This window comes from Globicephala melas, chromosome 8 (genome assembly GCF_963455315.2).
Source record: "Globicephala melas chromosome 8, mGloMel1.2, whole genome shotgun sequence".
Taxonomy (NCBI): Eukaryota; Metazoa; Chordata; class Mammalia; order Artiodactyla; family Delphinidae; genus Globicephala; species Globicephala melas.
The window spans coordinates 42,626,788-42,640,471 of record NC_083321.1 but is presented as its reverse complement, the minus strand read 5'-3'; the positions used below and the strand labels follow the sequence as shown (position 1 = coordinate 42,640,471).

Sequence of the window (13,684 nt, the reverse complement as noted above, 5' to 3'; positions counted from 1 at the left end):
TTCATGAGTGCCCACGTTGCCAGCTCCTTGCAATGGGACCAAACTCTAAAGAATGAGAATTGTTTCACAATAGCCCAGCGCATGGACACAGTGCCAGGAAAGAGAGTTTGGGGTCGACTTGAAAGTTTGAAGTGCAACAGGGCCATTGAAAAACAATCCTCTGACTCATGTCAGATTGTTATAATTATTTAATGCCCACAATGCCGCCTTGTCCCCACGGATTTATACTGGAGAGGTTTCTTACCCACACATGTGGTTATTAGCTGCAAAGAAAGCGACGTTTGTTTACAGTGATATGGGGTATATCTGCATGGCAAAGAAAACACTGCAGATTCTGTCTCCTTACGAAGGAGGCAGGAATTTGGCAGGAAACCTGTAGGAAATTGGGAGACATGTTCTCATTACTTTTCATGTATGTGGGCGGCCGCAGCTAATAACCATTAAACACCTTTTATTTTTAACCTTTGTCTTAAACTCTTGAGAGAATGAAAGTGCGTGCATACTTTTCATCATATGATATCTTACAGCAGGTGTGCTCCGAATTGTAACTGCAATTATAATTGTTCTGCCTCCATCAAATGTGGGGTCACCAGCGTTGTCTGTGGAACCACTGTTAATGTATGTGAAAAGTGTGGATGAGTTTTGAACAGTTCTCACATGGCCAGACCTCATTAAGCTCTTTCAAAGGGCATACCTTTTTTTTTTTTTTTTGGAGTCGAGAAAAGTTGAGGAAGTAGTGCTTTGGGGCTTCTCTGGGGACAAGTTGGTCTGGAGATCAGTGCTGGTGCTTATGACCCAGAGTCAGGGCGTCCGGCTCCTTGGGAGATGAAAGCCCTTTGAGTCCGGGAGGGTCAGTCAAGTCCAGCTCCTCAGAACTGCCCTTCTGTCCGTGCCTTCCTTGGCCCTCCCTTCTCCCCTCACACGGAACTCTCATAATTGCCTTTGCTGTCAAAGGAGATTCAATGTCAGTGGGTTTCTCAAGCTTAGAGGGCGGCAGGGAGACATTGAAGCAGAGCAGTGTGAAATTGTCCTGAGGCACTTACAAGCTGGGGTGTGCAGATGCAATTTATAATTGCACCAGAAATACTTGTAACCTTTACCACGCTTAGTGGTGGAGATGAGAAAATCTCTGAGTCAGTTTAGGACTGACTTGGGACCCCTATGAAGCAACTGAATCTTACTAGGTTTTGTGAGAGAAGTACAAACAGAAAGCAGACACAGAAAATAGGCTAGAGTAACAGTAAATACATTTTGAGCCTCAAATTAGGGCTCATGGTATGTTCAAGGTTTTTTTATGATGCTTCTGGTCCAACAGAAAGTCCTGGAGATCTGTAGGAATTTGAGGCACTTTTGGTGGTTTATGGAGACCAGAGAACCTAAATTTTGGAATTCGGTTGTCCTGGGAAATCTGGAATGTATGTTGAAATACAAATGGAGGGGTGTTAAAGAGTGATGCAAATGATGACCCAATCAAGAGAAAGCTTTGCAACTCAGCATCTTCCACTTCTACTGGTGACGAAGGCTTCGTGACTGCATTTGTTATCACTGCTTTTTCAGAGGGGATTTTTTTTTGTAAATAAAAATAACTGAGTACCTATGTCAGTTCACTTTATAATGCTTCATTTTAAAGGTATATCTATGTCATATGCACTTTTATTTGCATATATTATATTTCACAGTAGAAAAAAATGTTTAAGAGGCAATCTTATTTTGTAATATATTGGCCCAGTTTTACACCATTTGAAATGATGGGTTAAAACCATGTTGTTACTGTTTCACGTACAACTAAATGGCTTACTGATTTTCATGTGATAAACATACACTCAAAACCTTTAGTTTGGTACCCTGATCGTGAGCTCCTTGAGAATAGGGTCATACTTCCTGGAGTTGGAGGTGGAGGCGCTGAGTGAGCAAAGTGGCCAGGTGGGCAGGGACCTGGAGTTGGGGCTCAAGGCTGTGGGGGGAGGGGAGGAGGTAGAAGGCGAAGGGGGTGGAGTGTCAGGTCTTGGAGTTTAAACTTCTCCATCAGTGCAGAGCCAGCTGGCAAAGGTGCTAAGTGGGAAAGTATGTTGGGGGTTGTGACATGATTCGATTTGAATGAAATGTGCTCCGGGCTCTTGCTTTACAGAAATTTTCTGCAACTCACAGGACACTGCTTTACTGGGGACTGGAGAGTGGCTTCATCCTTAAGGCAGCACCAAGGCTGCGTAGCCTGAGAGCCATAGGCACCCCTGCCCCCTCCCACCCACAGGGGCATTTAAAGCCTTCGCCTCTAACAGCACTTTGTCTCCCGAGAAGAAAGGCACAGTTGTTTTTCCTTTCTTCCTCTCCTCCCGCCCCCAGAGTGTTCTGCTTCTCACCCAAAACCATGATCTCAGACCTTAGGAGTTACAAGTCAGACATGTCATGGAGCTTCTGAGATCAGTTGTCTACATTGGTGATGAAATCGAAACATCCTAAAAGAAGCCTTTGGAGTAGGAACTTGCCAGGGTCATTAGACATGCTCGGGTTGCGAGAGAAAATGCGATTACATGAAGTAAAAGTGGGATACAAAGTAGTGCCTATTCTACAATCATGGCTACTGTTTCAGAGGACGAGGACCAGAAGGGAACCCAGACAAATGAAAACCGTTGGCTTGGAAGGGCTGTGGGATTGTAAGTGCTGGTTTTCCAAATGAAGTTCATTATTATAATGATTTTGTCGGGCTACTGATGTACATTAATTTAAAGAAATCAAATGCAAACAATTATAAGATGGCAAGATTAAGTCTGAAAGTCCAGCTGGGAACCCAGGAAGGTATGTTGTATGTCAGTCTCTCTAAGGCTGAGAGCAGAAAGGGCTTGGAGGTAAGGGAAGTGTTTGCAGCCGCTGGGGAGCTTTGTACCTCTCTGCATGCTCTGTTCAGTCTTTGCCTTGGTCTCCCCACTGGCCCGTCTGCCCTTAACACGGGGAAGTGAACCACTGTTGCTGTCCAGGGCTTCCGGAAGCAGAGCCCCTGTTCTCCAGTTTGTTCTCCAGTTTGTTGTTATCCAAAGCCAGGGTCTCTGTGGGATGACTTTCTTCAAGGCCCTGGCATGATGAGCTCAGTGCCTTTGTAGCAGGTGGTGCTTTCAGATCAGTGATTTGCTATTCCTTACGTGAAAACGAGTCCAGAGTTGTGAGTTCTGTCCCCAGTTCCAAGCACTCTCTTGCCCTGTAACCCTGGTCTAGTCCCCAAAACTTTTTGAGCCTTGATTTAAAAAAAAAAAAGAAGAAAAAAAACTTAATTGGACCACGTGAAAAGACACATGTGAAAGTATTTAGAAATTGTTAAAGCTGTATGCACACATGAGAGGATAGTTTTATTCATATTTGCATCATAACGTAACGTGGACACCGAGGAAAGTTAACCTCTGTCAGAGTTTAGTTTCTTCTAAACTAAAATGGGAACATAACTGAGGCCTTCCTTGGGAGTTCCCTCAGCATGCAAATGGAAATTTAGAACCTCATCTACACAGCTCTGGGATAGTTAGAATATCTTTGGAATGGAAGTAGGTTGCCTCCTATCTTGCAGGGCATCTGCATGGGGTATACTGGTAGTACTGGGTTTAGAATAGTCAACAGTGTCCTACAACAGGGTGGCCTCTGAATGGGTGGGTAGGCTGCATCTCATTTCATTCATAGCTTATCTCTTTGGATTCCATTTGGCCATGTGGGTTGGAATTGTAGTTATGAGTTATGAGTAGTAGTTATGAGTTATGAGAAATGTTTCAGGAAGACTGGAAGTAAGTAAACAGCCTGGGAATCCCAGCAGATGAGCTGGGGAGCATTGATACCGTAAATCCCTAGTCAGGGCTGTGTTAAACTCACATAACAGGAAATCCCTGTTTCGTGTGGGAGAGGAGGTGGCACAGTGCCAGGGAGGCTGCTCAGCTCTGATGTGCTACACACAGGTGGTGAGGTGTCCACCCAGTCGGCTCCCCTCTTTGAGTTCAGGTTTTTCATCCAATAAATGTAATTACAAAATAGGAAGATCAAAAGAGATAAGATAAAATGTTAGCAGTTACTTCTATGATAGGGAAAATACTTTTGGGCCTGAGAATCTTAATGTTTTCATATGTGTGCTGTCTTAGTCTGTTTGGGCTGCTGTAACAGAACTCCATAGACTGGGTGGCTTATCTACAACAAAAGGTTACTTCTCACAGTTCTGGAGGCTAGAACTCCAAGATCAAGGCACTGGCAGATTCAGTATCCAGTGAGGAGAGGGACAGCTTGCTGGTTCATAGAAGGCTGTCTTCTCACTGTGTCCTCACATTGCAGAAGAGGAGTATTCAGGTCTCTTTAGCCCTTTTTAAGGGTATTAATCTCATTCATGAGGGCTCCACCCTTATGACCTAATCACCTAGAGGCCCCAGCTCCAAATACCACCACACTGAGGATTAGGGTTCAACATAGGAATTGGTGGGTGCACAGACATTTAATTGTAGCATGTACATTGAGGAAACAATATACATAAATTCTCTCATAATAACAATATTTTTGTAACTCTTACTTTATATAGATAACTTGTTTAATCCTCATAACTACGATAGGTGTTGTCATGTTCCTGTTTAGTAGGACAGTGGACGTCAAATCCAAAGCTCATAAGTGGAAAAGCTGGGATTTGAACCCAGGCAGTCTGGCCCCAGAGTCCCTCCTCTCAACCACTCCTCCAGTCTGTTTCAAGTTAATAAGCCCCACATATGCTGGGTTTGATATTCCCCACTTGATAGATTCTCATTCATTTGGCAACATGCAAAATTTGTATGCCACAGCAAGGGAAACTAGAGCCCCAAGTTAAAGAGTTCTGCGTTGAGTGGAATCTCTTAGTGTGTGGTGATGGCTTTCCTCTGGGCGGTGCCCAAGTTATAAGCCCAGCCTCATGGAGACTGGCTATTCAGGTACAGCCTTGTGGATCTCATGCTCTCTGGGGCTTGAGGAACTTGCCTTTGTGTACCGGGGGTATCACAGACCACAGTTCATTCTGCTTTGTCTTGACCTAGGTGCTTTTCTAGGCAATATGTAGGTTCTGTCCCTGGCTTTTCCAGTACACGCACACACACCTTTCTTGCTGATTACAGCAAATGATCCAGAACCCTAAACTCCCAGCCCTTCTGGAGGGTCATGACTTAAAGACATCACAGGTGGTCAGTTGAAGCTTCTTGAAAAAGTGAAAAATGGCTTTATAGAAAATGCCCAGATCTGTTTTCATGTATTTTTAGACTATTGATCAACCTGTGTGGAACCTGTAGCCAGATACTGATCGACTGAGCATTGGCAAAGCATTGCAGTGCGACCCCCGCGTGAGCACCCCTCCCCTTTACACCCTCGCTCACTTCTGTCCTCATCCTTCCTTCCTTGCTTTTCCTCCTCCTTTTCCTCCTTCTCCTAACTGCTCTGCCTCACCTGTAGGGAAATGAGAGGGCTCATTTCTCACACACGGGTCCTCTGTCGATGAAAATATAGAGAAAAGTTGTTCTCACAAGTGTAGAACATTTATTGAAATAATTATGTTGAAGGACCCATTTCATACAGGGTGCATATACCCATTTGCCAGATGAAGGCTTTGGGGAAGACAGGTCCACCCTGTCACATCCTCTGAGAGGAAGAACTCAGATAATTTATCCCAAGCTTCTCATCCTCAGCTTCTCCACAGGAGTCCAGTAGAAGATGGGGTGCTGGAGGCCTTGCCTGTGAAGTGTCTCTACTAGAAGGATGACGAAAGCATGTAGCTGGTGAAGGCCAATGCTTTTTCCAGGGACCGGGGCTGAGGGGTATCCTTGTGCTTATCTACTCTGCTCCTTCCAGCTAAGCAGGGGCATCCGGGAGCTTTCCTCAGCCTTGCCGCCTTGTAGAATGGGGTGCAGTGGAGCTTTGCTCAAGGAACTTCCATTTCAGGAGCACCCTCATTCTGATATCAGTGTGGTTGCGCAGATAAAATTAGCATCTCTATTAGTAACACCCAACCCCAAGAACCATGCAATTATCGGATGATTTTATTTAATGACTGTGCTCTTTTCAAAGCTTATTGGGGGTAATCTTCAGAGCATGTCCTGATTACATGTTGTACAGACTACATAACAAGTGAACTAAAAAAGCAATTCAGGCCCCAGTTCCAGTTTAATTTGTAGTTTTTACATTTCAAGACAACATTCTTAGTAGGTAATTGTCCAGCATTTGTGTGTGTGTGTGTGTGTGGCATATGTCAGATTCTACTTGTTTAACAGTTTGCATCCTCCACTCCTCACACATCTTGTCTGTGGTCGTGACAATGAAGAAGAGAGAACAACTGTCCTGGTTTTCCTTCACCTTGCTCATTAGGCCATCTCTCTGAGCACTTTAGGAAATGTTTAATGGCTAATAAGACCTTGCAGGACATGTGTGTGGGCCCTTGGGGTCTTTTCTAAATGGAAGACTAAATTGCAGCTGTGTGATCTTGGGCAAGTTCCTTGGCTTCTGAGCTCTGATAACCTTTGCCTGTAAAATGTTCCCACTTTATAGTTGAGGCCTGCTTCGCACGGTTGCGCCGAGGCTTAAAGGAGGTAGTTCTGTGCAAAGGCCCTGCCTCGTCTGTGGAAGGCCTTTGAAAGTCATTTCCCAGGGGCGGGGCAGGGCAGGTGCCGAGGCTTCCCAGACTGCAGGTGGGGATGCTGGGGACCTTCGAGGAGACCCTAGACCCTTCACCTTTCCAGCCAGAGAGCAGGGAGAGTAGGTGCTTCCTTGACATGGGTAATTTCTTCTTCCTGCACACCATTCTGATGGGAGATCAAGCTATGTGTGGGGAAAGCTGGGAGGCAGGGACCTGCCACATTGTGTAATGTGCTAGTGCTGTGTGACAAAGCTCCAGCTATGATAAGGTATTTCCAGTATCACGTTTTCTTGTCCAGAGAACCATTACCAGACGAAAGAAGGAAACATGTGCTTGGTACCTATTATATACCAGGCACGGAGCCTACAAAGGTGAGAGGGACAGTTGTTGGCGGGTAGGGGGGACAGAGGGTGTGAGAGCTGGGGGTGGGAACTAAAGAGTTAATGTGCAGAAACTGTGGTGAACGTGTATGGGCTTCCCTGGTGGCGCAGTGGTTAAGAATCCTCCTGCCAATGCAGGGGACACGGGTTCGAGCCCTGGCCCGGGGAGATCCCACATGCCACGGAGCAACTAAGCCCGTGCGCCACAACTACTGAGCCTGAGCTCTAGAGCCCGCGAGCCACAACTTCTGAGCCCACGTGCCACAACTACTGAAGCCTGCGCACCTAGAGCCCATGCTGCACAACGAGAGAAGCCTGCGCACCACAGCGAAGACTAGCCCCCACTAAACGCAACTAGAGAAAGCCCACGTGCAGCAACGAAGACCCAACGCAGCCAAAAATAAATAAACAAACAAACAAATAAATATTTTTTTTAAAAAGAAAGAAAATGTGATGAATGTGTAAGTGGAGGTAAGCAAAGGGCACCCTAAGTGTTGCCAGTTTCCCTTCAGCAGATGGGGTTCCACCTGCCTCAGCCCAAACGAATTCTTGTCCTTGGAGAAACTAAGTGATTTTGGCTTTTCACCACTCTGAGATACTGGAAAATGAGAACTACTGTAAAATTAGAGAAATGAGCTTTAGTTCTACCCAGAGAGGTTTTTTTCTCTCTCTGGCTAGATTTTAAAACCTCGTAGCAGGTCTTTTATTTTTTAATTTATTTTCTGTGAAATCCCTACTTGTAATGTCTAGTCGGTTTACTATGTCCGTTCCTATCAGATTTATCTCAGTGTGTGATAGAATATGTATGTTACAGATAACTCCGTGTATACTGTGGGCACTGGGTTCTACATATAGTAGGTGTCTAACCATTGTCTGCAGGCTTGTCTGATTGTAAAAATGGTAGTCATTCTAGGCAGGTGCAGTGACACAGCATGGAAGTTGTGTACAGGATAGAGTGTGAACGTTTGTCAGAGCTGGCAGTTCTGTCGAGCAGTTGGATTCTGAACACCCATCTGTGCCTTTTGCTGGGGCATCTAAACTTTCATCTTTCAGAGCAAACAAGGTCTTTGGAACCAATATGTTCTTTCAAACAGTGCTACATGGTGCCTGATAAGTTTCCATTCTGGAACCGAGTTTCTTTCTTTTTTTTTTTTTTGGAAAGAAGTCCGGCTGCTTTGTTAAGAAACTGTTATGTGAAGATTGCTGAGTGAGAGCTCCCACTGGAGGCTTCTTCTCTTCCAGTCTCCTGCATGGTTCACTCCCAGCTGGCTCATGTGCTGATGGGGAGAGGTTTTGGGCCAGATTGCTAGAGCCTCCTCCCCCCAGGCCCTTCCAGTCCTGGTTGCTAGGGATAGTGGAGGGTGGAGAGAGTTGGTGAGCCTGGGCTCCTGGCCCTGCGAGCCATGCTGACCTGGAGGGTGTTCAGCAGCTGGCAGTGACGTCACCTTCCCCAGACTGGGCTGCCCCTGTTTGCCCTCCCTTATGTTACCTTTCTCCACTTTACACAATCAATGACATGTGACAGTGCTGCTCTTTCATATATTTAGTTTTTAGTAACTTTATATGTTTTTATCTATTAGATGACATTTTTGGTTCTCTGTTCTTAATTTAAAACACACTGTTTTTTTTTTTTAAGTTTGTAAGTATGTTTTTCATTTGTGTGTGCTCATGGGTCATCAGTATACGAAAATACTTATCCAGCTCTGTTTCATAAAGTCTTCAGGAAAGATAATAGCTTGAGTAGATTGCTTTGTGCAAATTATGAATACAGCTCCCTCCTGAGATTGGGAGCAAGGCAGGGATGTTCATTCTTGCCACTTCTATTGAAAAGTATACTGCAAGTTTAGACATCCAGCTTGTAAAGTAGGAAGCAAAACTGTCTTTATTTGCAGGTGAATTGAGCCTGTATGTAGAAAGTCTTGAATACATACACATACACACCCACACAAACCTATAATAAGTTCATTAAGCTTACAGGATACAGGATCAATATACAAAAATCAACTGTATATATTAACAAAAAACAATCTGAAAATGAAATTAAGAAAATAGTCTTGTTTAAAGTAGCATCAAAAAATAAATTTCTTAGGAATAAACTTCACAGAAGAAGTACAAGATTTGCACACTGGAAACTATAAAACATTGGGGAGAAAAATTAAAGAAGATCTAAACAAATGGAGTAATATTCCATGTTCATGGATTGGAAGACTCAATATTTGTTTAATTCTCCCCAAATTGATTTATAGATTTAATGCAATCCCTATAAAAATTCCAGCATCCTTTTTTTTGTCTTTTGGGTTTTTTTGGGTAGAAATTGACAGGCTGTTCCTAATATTTATATAGAAAGGCAGAGGACCCAGTATAAAGAAAAAAAATTGCAAAGGAAGAAAATAGAGGATTACACTTTGGTCTCAAAACTTACTAAAAAGCTACAGTAATCAAGACAGTGTGTTATTGGTGTAAGGGTAGGTCATTGGTACTGAGTTGAGAGTCTAGAAATAAACCATTATATTTATTGTCAATTGATTTTTTCCACAAAGTGCCAAAGCAATTTAATAGAGAAAAGGATCGTCTTTTTAACAAATAGTGTTAGGACAATTGGATATCCATATGCAAAAAAAGATCAGTTTAAACCCTTACCTCACACCATACACAGAAATTAACTCAAAATGGATTGTAGACCTAAATGGAAAAGACAAATGTAAAAGCTAATATCTTCATGACCTTAGGTTAGGCAAAGAGTTCTTAGATATGAAACTAGAAACAGTATGCCAGACTACTTTGTAGAAGGTTTGCTAGCAGTACGTATGAGATGATCTCAATCAATTTACCTTTGCTAGCATTGAAAATTGTCTTTTAAAAAATCTTCAGTCGTTCAGTGGGTGAAAAGTGAATACATCATTTAACTATATTCTCTTGTTCCTAGAGAGGTTGAATTTTTTAAAAATCTATTAACCACTCAAAATTATTTAAACTTTCTGGACGTATTCTAGCTCTCCGTCCTGTCTTTTCCTAACCTGCCAAACGTTTCGGGAGGAAAAATTTCCTTGGAGAAGAACATAAGTTTGTTAGGCTTTGTACCTTGGATTACACTTTTCCTTGTCAACTGGTTTTAATGGGCCTCCATGGTAGATTCATAGTGTCTTTTGTCCTTCTGCAGAGAAAATAGTGTGAGTGACTAGTTTTCAAGAAACAAACATCAGAGTGGAGAGTGGATCTGCAGTGATCCTGTGTGATGAGAAATAGTGTGGGATTTGAAATCAGCATGCTTGGGTTCAAATCATAGTTCTTACCAGCTCTGCAAACCTTGGTCCAGTTACTTAACCCTATCAAGTCCTTAACTTCACCTGCAAAATGGAGATCTGATAATTACTTCTCTCTGACCGGGGATTGAACCTGGGTCCCCTGCAGTGGAGGGACGGAATCCTAACCATTGGACCACCAGGGAATTCCCAGGAACCCATTCTTGATGAATATTGTTAGACTTTGGATTTCTAGTCCCTGGGACTGGAGCTTCCTGAAGGAGGTCCTTCCAGGTGTTCCATGCAGTCTTCTTTTCTTTTAAAAGCACAGGTCACTGGAAAGGTTGGGAGCAGGTCTTTCTGACCCTAAAGACAAGATTTCCTTTGGGCCCACTGTGCTCCCTATGGTTTGAATTCATAGAGTAACTAAAGGGCAGGAAAGAATTCCTCTCAGCTCTGTCTCTGAGAATACCTTTGGGCGCTGCCGAGATACCACTCGTCAATTCTGTTGTTATTGTTTTTAGGGCTGTAAGCCTTCTGGATAAAACCCAGTGGATTTTTTTGAGTGCAAAAGAATTGTCAGATGAGGGGAAAGCATTTAGACTTTATTACCTCCAGCGAACCATGCCTAATCTTGCTTTAGCCTTAAACATACATATCCTGCCTCTAATTAGCCTGTGAGTTCTTCACAGGCAAGAAGACGGCACCTTTTAATTCTCTCCATCTCCTAGGCACCTGCCTCAGTGCTGAGCAAACAGTAAGTATTCATGAGATGCTGGGATTATGCCTGGCATTTTCCGAGTTTCCAAGTAGACCAAGTTAAGGAATTATATTCGTGTCAAATGATGTTCATCTGCATAATCTCATTTCGTTCTCTCAGCAGCCCTTCGGGGGAGGTTGTGAGAATGAGAACACTTATTATCCCTATTTTACAGGTAGAAAAAATTAAGGCCCAGATAAGTTAATGATTTGCCAAACAGGATTCAGCTCTTAGGAGGGAGAACAGAGATTTGAACTTAGATCTCCTGATACTAGTCAGTTGCTTATGTTGCTTCTGTTGTGGACTGTCACGTGCATCAGATACCACCCGGTCAATGGGTTTTGTCCTAGTGACAGACCACACATCCCACTTGCTTATTTTCAGATTTGCAGGAGAAAGAAAACAGTTTTGTTTTGGTTTTTTTTCCCCATTCAATAGGTTGGATAATGAGAAAAATCCTAGGACCAAAGGTATTTACTCCTGGTCCCCCTCCTCCAAACTCTGTGGACAAACGTTTATGGATTCGAGATCATTTTGCCCTCTTTGTGCCAGGACAGCTCAAATGGATGCTTTTGTCACCACCCCTCCCTTTTTGGCAGGAGTTGTATCCCTAGCCAATGAAAAAATGAGTGAGAGAAAATGACATTTCCTGGTAATGGAAAGTAACAGTTGGTGAAACTTTAGGGGTGTGTGTGTGTGTGTTTCAGCAAATAAGAAATGACCACCGTGGAGGGAGTTGTTAGTTTATTGGGCTGAAGGATGTATTTGCTTGCATCACGATTGTCAGTAAAGATCTTTAAAAACCCCAGCTTGACTCTTGAGGGCTGCGGGGTGGGGGGGTGCCTGCTGCTGCTCAGGGATGGAGATCTCTTCCTGGTGGACACTTGATTCACAAGTACGCTAATTATTCCTTCCTCATCATGCAGCCTGCTGAAACAATTGCCCCGCTTGTTTGGTGCCCAGTGTGGCGCTGGACAGCAGGCCTTTTTATGGAACTGATGGCCCTGTATGTTCATATTGTTCTTTATGTACTTGTTTTATAGCTTATGCAGCAGACATTCGAGTCAATTAGCTTCTTGTCTTGCAAACTGGGCGCTGCTGTTCTAGAATCAAGTTAGAAGGGTGTGTCGGAGGGCAACCCGGCTGACCTCCCTCCTTTCTTTTTGTGCCGTGTGGGTTGGTTTCAAGTTACAGCATTTTTATTGGCTCTTCTGTGCTGAACCTTGGTTTCAAAAGCTGACGTTTGTGAGTTGAATTTCTTAAAGAAATAGCTTTCCTTTTTACAAAATTGAAGTCGAGCAATACACATAGCCTGCCCCAGGGCAGGGTGGTTGTTTTAAAAAACTATATACAAAGTATATATTTTATGGTACATCCTAACCAAAAATACAAGCAAAAGGTTTCCTACTCACAGTTCTCTCACTGGTATCGGTTCAGCGCAGGCCTTGCTATATATAGAGTCCTTGTTTTTTCTTGCTTTGTATTTTTTGGTATAATCTTACTCCTGCCTTATTTTTTATTCTTTTGTCGTCATTGTTTTCTTCACCCTGTGTTTTTGGGAACGTGCCTTAAACCCTTTTGAGAACAAGTTGGAGTATCCGTTAGTTAGGTTCTGTTATGTATTGATATACCCCACAAACTATTTCTGCAGATGATAATGTTTATGGAGCAGAGATGCAGTGATTTAAGCTTGTGAGGATTTTTAAATATTGGAAAGAAAACTAACCCCCCAAAAAAGAAGGAAAGAAAAGGAAATTTGCCTGCTTCCTCTGTCCCCTTTTCCATGGTTTTAGCTCCGTGACCTGATTAATGTATGTAGTGATGGTGGACTTGGAGGCACCGTGCATGTCTCAAGAGCTCCCCCAGACCCAAGTGCAGCAGACAGGATTTATATCAAATGCACTTTGCCCCAAAGGACCATATGGTTCTGTGTGGCAGAGACTTATGTTTAACCTTGAATCTTCAGAGCCTTCCATGTTGCCCAGTCCAAGACAGAAAATACATGAGGGAATGAACGAGCAAATGAGCCCACCCACTCAACCTCTCCCTCCCTCTGTGTGAGCATCCCTTAAGCCTCACCCGAACCAGAGAACTTTCCCCCAGCCCATTTGGCTTTGCCATATAGCTGTGCTCACCAAGGGACCCTGGATGTGCCTTGGGGAGCAACTGGGTTCTTTGTAGCTGTCAGTGCTGTGATGAAAGCATGAAACATTGCTTACCCTGATATTTGTCTTTAGAAGAAAATTCTAAACCAAAGAAAAGGATCTTGAATTTGTTCCTTCCTCTTGCTTTGTTTATTTATTTATTTTTTATTTGGCTGTATCGGGTCTTAGTTGCGGCACGGAGATCTTCATTGCGGCCTGCGGGATCTTTCCTTGCTGTGCCCGGGCTCCAGAGCATGTGGGCTCAGTAGTTGCGGCACGCAGGCTTAGTTGCCCCACGGCATGTGTGATCTTAGTTACCAGGGATTGAACCTGCGTCCGCTGTGTTGGAAGGCAGATTCTTAACCACTGGACCACCAGGGAAGTCCCCCTCTTGCTGACTTTGAACATTGGCTTATAATGCTCAGATTGATCCTCTAGCCAAACAGTTTTCTTCCTTTGTCCATGTATTTATTGAGCATCTTCTACATTCGAGGCTACAGTGTTAGCACAGGAGATGGAGAAGCATAAAGATATGGAGTGCTTCTGCCGGG

At 43.6% G+C, this 13,684-nt stretch overlaps 1 protein-coding gene across 2 annotated transcripts in view; it reads left to right on the top strand.

Annotated features, from left to right (window-relative positions):
* The window catches only part of TEAD1 (TEA domain transcription factor 1), a 259,922-nt gene that overhangs the window by 139,088 nt on the left and 107,150 nt on the right, over positions 1-13,684 (top strand). The gene's annotated exons all lie outside the window — the stretch shown is intronic.